The sequence below is a fragment of the Somniosus microcephalus genome, chromosome 31 (assembly GCF_052327205.1).
Source record: "Somniosus microcephalus isolate GS21.2 chromosome 31, FLI_Smic_1.0, whole genome shotgun sequence".
In the NCBI taxonomy this organism is placed as follows: Eukaryota; Metazoa; Chordata; class Chondrichthyes; order Squaliformes; family Somniosidae; genus Somniosus; species Somniosus microcephalus.
The window spans coordinates 1,678,816-1,684,815 of record NC_141017.1 but is presented as its reverse complement, the minus strand read 5'-3'; positions in this window follow the sequence as shown (position 1 = coordinate 1,684,815).

Here is a 6,000-nt window from a genome sequence, read left to right as displayed (position 1 = left end):
ATCTGCAAACTGTCCATTGCTGAAATCTGCAAACTGTGAGCTGCTGAAATCTGCAAACTTTGTATTACTGAAATCTGCAACATGTGACTTACTGAAATCTGTAAACTGTGCATTACTGAAATCTGCGAACTGTGAGTTGCTGAAATCTGCAAACTGTGAGTTGCTAAATCTGCAAACTGTGTGTTACTGAAAACGTGCAAACTGTGCATTTCTGAAATCTGCAAACTGAGTTACTGAAATCTGCAAACAGTGCGATACTGAAATCTGCAAACTGCATTGCTGAAATCTGCAAACTGTGAGTTACTGAAATCTGCAAACTGTGTGTTGCTGATATCTGCAAACTGTGAGTTACTGAAATCTGCAAACTGTGCATTGCTGAACTCTGCAAACTGTGAGTTACCGAAATCTGTAAATGTGAGTTGCTGAAATCGGCAAACTGTGAGTTACTGAAATCTGCAATCTGTGTGTTACTGAATTCTGCAAACTTTGAGTTACTGAAACCTCTAAACTGTGAGTTACTGAAATCTGTAAACTGTGAGTTACTGAAATCTGCAAACTGTGAGTTACTGAAATCTGCAAACTGTGCATTGCTGAAATCTGCAAACTGTGAGTTACTGAAATCTGCAAACAGTGCATTACTGAAATCTGCAAACTGAGTTGCTGAAATATGCAAACTGTGCATTACTGAAATCTGTAAACTGTGCATTACTGAAATCAGCAAACTGCGAGTTGCTGATATCTGCAATGTGTGAGTTGCTGAAATCTGCAAACTGTGCGTTACTGCAATTTGTAAACTGTGCAGTTCTGAAATCTATAAACTGTGTGTTACTTAAATCGGTAAACTGTTACTGAAATCTGCATAGAAACATAGAAACATAGAAGATAGGAGCAGGAGTAGGCCATTCGGCCCCTCGAGCCTGCTCCGCCATTTAATGAGATCATGGCTGATCATCCAAATTCAGTACCCTGTCCCTGCCTTCTCCCCATATCCCTTTAGCCTTAAGAAATATATCCAACTCTTTCGTGAATATATTTAATGAACTGGCCTCCACCGCCCTCTGTGGCAGAGAATTCCACAGGTTCACCACTCTCTGGGTGAAGAAATTCATCCTCATTTCAGTCCTTAATGGCTTACCCCCTTATCTTTAGACTATGACCCCTGGTTCTGGACTCTGCGACCATCGGGAACATCCTTCCAGCATCTAGTCTATCCAGGCCTGACAGAATTTTATAGGTTTCGATGAGATCCCCTCTCAATCTTCTAAACTCCAATCGACACAATCTCTCCTCATACGTCATTCCTGCCATCCCAGGTATCAGCCTGGTGAATCTTCGCTGCACTCCTTCCATGGCAAGAACATCCTTCCTCAGATAAAGGCGACCAAAACTGCACACAATACTCAAGGTGCGGTCTCACCAAGGCCCTGTACAATTGTAGCAAGACATCCTTGTTCCTGTACTCGAACCCTCTTGCTACGAAGGCCAACATTCCATTTGCCTTCTTAACCGCCTGCTGCACCTGCATCCTTACCTTCAGCGACTGGTGCACAAGAACACCCAGGTCTCTTTGCACTTCCCCTTCTCCCAATCGATTGCCATTCAAATAATAATCTGCCTTCCTGTTTTTGCCACCAAAGTGGATAACCTCACATTTATCCACATTATAGTGCATTTGCCATGTTTCTGCCCAATCACCTAACCTGTCCAAATCGTACAGGAGTTTCACGACCTCCTCCTCACAGCATACCCTCCCACCCAGCTTTGTGTCGTCTGCAAATTTGAGATATTACATCCAATTCCCTCGTCCAGATCATTTATATATATTGTGAACAGCTGGGGTCCTAGGACCGATCCTTGCAGTACCGCACTAGTCACTGCCTGCCACTCGGAACTGTTTGTGTCTATGAAATGAGCTGTCTGGGTCTTTGAATTGAGATACCCGGTTCTGTGAATGGAGCTGTCTCGGTCTGTGAAATGAGTTGTCTGCGTCTGTGAATGGAGCCGTCTGTGTCTGTGAATGGAGCTGTATTGTTCTGTGAATGGAGATGTCTGTGTCTGTGAATGGAGCTGTCTAGGTCTGTGAAATGAGCTGTCTTTGATCGAGATGACTGGCTCTGTGAAAAGTGCTTTCTGAGACTGTTAATGGAGCTGCCTGTGTCTGTGAAATGATCTATCTGAATCTGTGTATGGTGCTTCCTGTGTCTGGGATTGGAGCTGTCTGAGTCTTTGAATGGAGCTGTCTGTGTCTGGGAATGGAGCAGTCATTGTCAGTGAAATGAGTTTTCTGTGACTATGTTTCAGGGTCCCAGCTACACGTTCCTCTGCTGGCCGCCAGAGGGCGGTTTAGGATGCCTCAGTACACTGCTGCCATGTCCCTGTACCTCTCTCCTCACCTGTGTCTCATTAGAGTAATTGTCTCATCAGAGTGATCAGGCCTGTTATTTAAGCTGACTTTTCCAGCCCCAGTCACTCAGTCTTGAGTTCTCATGCCTGCAAGTCACAGGTTAGTTTATAATCCTTGTCCTGCGTTTGGTATACTCGCTTTTGTTTCTTTGAATTGTTACTTTGATCTTTTGTTTGAAGTATTCTCTGTACGTCCTGTATTTGAAGAGCCTTCTAGTAAAGCATCTTTTGAGTTTTACTCCATCTCAGGTCTCTGGCTGTCTGTCTGCATTTGGGTCCACTACTGTTGCGTCCGTGTATAATAAGACACAGACTGCGGCAAACGGTACAACAGGTGTTTACTCAACGTGGCTCACACTGCAACTGATCTGTACAGATTACTACTCAGTGCTATATACAGGTGTGGTCACTGCCGGTACTGCAGTATACATGAGCTGTAAAATATAGTTCCCCCCTTAAAGGTATATACATTACAATTCCTCCCCTTTTAGATTAACAGTACCATAACACTCATTTAACAATTAAATATCAAACTAATTACAATGAACACATTTAACATGCAACATTAGAGTTTGCACATTCTCCCCGTGTTTGCGTGGGTTTCCTCTGGGTGCTCCGGTTTCCTCCCACAGTCCAAAGATGTGCGGGTTAGGTTGATTGGCTATGATAAATTGACCCTTAGTGTTAGGGGGATTAAATACGTGGGGTTACGGGGATAGGGTGGGATATGTGTTGGTGTCGGGGTTACGGGGATCGGGTGGGATATGTGTCGGTGCAGGCTTGATGGGCCGAAATGGCCTCTATCTGCACTGTGGGGTTTCTGTGATTCTGTGATTCTGTGATTCTGTGATTAGCTGAAAATAGTCTATTTATATATTCAGTCTTTGGGGAGGCTTCCTGATCCTTTCTGGATAGCGCCTTTCCCGAGTGTCTTGCTCTTGGTGCGGAGGCGATTCTGGCCCCCTGTCATCGGTTGGTTCATCAGCTTCCGATGCTACTGTTTCTGGGGTAGATGCGACCTGTACGTCGGGTTCATCACCAAGTACGTATGGGCGAGGCATGGGGTTGACTTGTTCCTGTGACTCTAGGATCTGGTCAGCATGGCATCTCACGATGCTCTCCCCAACGTCCACTGTGTACATTTGTGGGCCCTGCCGTGTGCATATCATTCCTGGCTGCCATTTTTCTGTTCGGTAGTCGTGGGCCAAGACTGGTTGCCCTACATTGAAGCTCCTTGTTGGCTTCTCATGGATGTGCTGGAATTGCTTACCCTCAACATCTCTTCGTACATTTGGTCTGAGCAAATCCAGGCGAGATCTTAACCTTCGGTTAAAGAACATCATGGCTGGGGCCTGGTTGGTGACTGCATGTGTCGCATTCCAGTAGGCGAACAGGAAATTGTCCACCTTGTGCTGCAGCGGAATGTTGTCATTGTACATAGCCTTTATTGCCTTCTTAAAGGTTTGTACGAACCTCTCAGCCAATCCATTTGTGGCTGGATGATACGGGGCGGATGTGTAATGCCTTACCCCATTCTTTTTCAAGAACCTCCGGAACTCTTCGGACACAAACTGTGGTCCGTTGTCGGAGCAAATCTGTTCTGGCAAGCCATTCCTGGCAAAAATGATCCGTAGGACTGCAATAGTTTTCTCCGTGGTGGTGGAGGACATTTTGATGACCTCAGGCCATTTCGAGTGCACATCCACGGCTATTAAAAACATTGAGACCATGAATGGACCAGCAAAATCAATATGCACCCGTTGCCATGGAGATGAGGGCCACTCCCATGGGTGTAGAGGGGCCTGTGGTGGTGCATTTTGGACTTTCTGGCATCCTGAGCAGCTCTTGGTCAGGTCCTCGATTTCTTTATCGATTCCCGGCCACCACACATAAGCCCTGGCTAGGCTTTTCATTTTCACCCCTCCCAGATGACCCTCATGAAGCTCATTGAGCAATCTATCCCTTAACTTGGGTAGAATTACCACTCGGGATCCACACATCAAGGTCCCCCGCCACACTGACAGCTGTTCTCTCCTTGTCGAGAATGCTGGCAATAGTGAGTCGCCATGTGCTGGCCATCTCTTCACCGTCAAATCATATACCCGAGACAGTGTCGGGTCATTTCGGGTTTCCTTTTCGATACAAGCGTTAGTTACCGGTAGGTATTCAACTATAGTTGAATGGAATATTTCGACAGGATCCACTGCGGTTGCTTCCTCCGCTGTAGGCAGTGGTAGGCGTGATAGCCCATCAGCATTTCCATGCTGTTTCGTGCCCTTATATTCAATCTCATAGTGGTGCACCCCTAGAAAAAGTGACCATCTTTGTAGTCATTGCGCAGTCATCACCGGAACGCCCTTCTTCGGATTAAAAATGGAGACAAGAGGCTGGTGATCAGTCAGCAAGGTGAATTTCTGCCCGTGCAGATAGTGATTGAACTTTTTCACTCCCCACACTAGGCTGAGGGCCTCCCTGTCAACTTGGGTGTAGTTACACTCGGCTGAGGTTAGTGACGTGACGCGAAGGCTATTGGCCTCTCTGAGCCGTCCGAGAATTTGTGCGACAGCACCGCTCCAATGCCGTAGGGTGATGCATCACATACCAACTGAATTGGTAATGCTGAGTTGTAATGGGCCAATACCTCTTTCGATGTGATTAATGTTTTGCTCTTCTGGAAAGCTCGTCTTCATTCGTCACTCCACTTCCATGGCACCCCAGTTTGCAGTAGGGTGTTCAGTGGGTGTAGTATTGTAGACAAATTTGGCAAGAACTTATGGTAGTAGTTTACCAGCCCGAGGAACGACCTCAGTTGTGACACTGGAGCCTTGACTACTGCCTCAATCTTCTCTGGGGTCTTATGTAACCCCTCTTTATCGATAACGTGGCCACAATGCAAGATCTGTTTTCTAAAAAACTCGCATTTGGGGCGGTTAGCTCGGAGCCCATATTCCTGCAATCTAGTGAGCACCTGCTCCAGGTTGGTCATTTTTGCCCGTGACCAGGATGTCGTCCAAATAACACTGGGTCCCTGGGATCCCTTGCAGGACTTGTTCCATTGCCCTCTGCCAAATAGCCGGAGCTGATGCTACCCTGAATACCAGCCGGTTGTATTGGTAGAGACCTTTATGGGTGTTGATTGTGAGGTATTTTTTTGATGCTTCGTCTAACTCCATTTGCAGATACGCCTGGGCCAGATCAATCTTAGTGAAGCGTTTCCCTCCAGCTAGCGAGGCGAAAATATCTTCAATCCGCGGAAGTGGATATTGTACGGTGTGAAGGACCGGGTTCACTGTTACCTTAAAGTCCCCACAGATGCGAACCTTCCTTGGTTCCCCAGGCATGCTGCTCAATGACTTTTTCATCACAGGGACGATGGGTGTAGCCCACTCGCTCCAGTCTACCTTGGACAGTACACCTGAACGTTCCAGACTCTCCAGCTCTGCTTCGACGGCTGGACAGATTGCATAAGGTTCCGGTCTGGGCTTACAATATTTTGGGCTTGCGTTTTCTTCAATTTTAATCATCGCTGTCATGCCTTTTAGTGTTCCGAGTCCTTGCTGGAACACTTCTTTCGCGTCAGGATCTTTGACAGTCGCC